Here is an 883-nt window from a genome sequence, read left to right as displayed (position 1 = left end):
ATGTATGTTTTGCTTTTAGATAAAGAAGGCCAAGGTTCTTAATCACGTGCAAATGCAGATAAAATATTTTATCCCGTATTTTATCACACTTATGGTTGGCAAATGTTTAAAACACTTCCCCTGACATTATTATAGGATTAGGTCGTCAAGAAATTTATGTCGTGTTTTGGAACACTTTCATTAACCACCCCAAAAAACGCATATCACGTATAATAGTTAATCGAACCTCCTAAACGTCACGTTAGTGTAGCCTATATATGTGTGTAAAGTTTAGTATACTCTAATCTCTTATAGTGATGGCACACGACGAGACGCACATTCGGCATGTAATGATGTTTGAATACAAGAAGGGGAACAACGCCTCTGTAGCCACAAAGAATATCAAAGAAGTTTATGGAAGTATTTTGAACGTTCGTAAGTGTCAGCGATAGTTCAACAAATTTCGTTCAGGTGACTTTAGCTTTAAAAACTGTGATGGCAGGGGCTGACATGTTGGAATTGATATTGCTGCTCTGAAGACGCTTTTGGAGTCTAACTCAAGACAACACACTCGTGAAATGGCCCTGAAATTGCATGTCTCTCATGAAATAATAGGTAAACATCTAAGGAATATGGGAAAACTCCATAAAGAAGGTACTTGGGTGTCTCACAAACTCTCCGATGATCATCGTTTCCAACGTATGAACGTTGCTTCGTCTCTTCTGACGCGTAATATGCGTTAACCATTTTTAGGCAGAATTGTCACTTGTGATTAAAAATGGATTCTCTATGCGAATATTAAACACAAAAAGCAATGGCTCAGTCCTAGACAAAAAACACTGCCGGCCCCGAAAACCTGGACCCCCATCCGCAGAAAGTGACGATTTGCATTTGGTAGGACATC

Source organism: Limulus polyphemus, unplaced genomic scaffold (genome assembly GCF_000517525.1).
Source record: "Limulus polyphemus unplaced genomic scaffold, Limulus_polyphemus-2.1.2 Scaffold7, whole genome shotgun sequence".
Lineage (NCBI taxonomy): Eukaryota > Metazoa > Arthropoda > Merostomata > Xiphosura > Limulidae > Limulus > Limulus polyphemus.
This window is presented reverse-complemented; position numbering follows the sequence as displayed.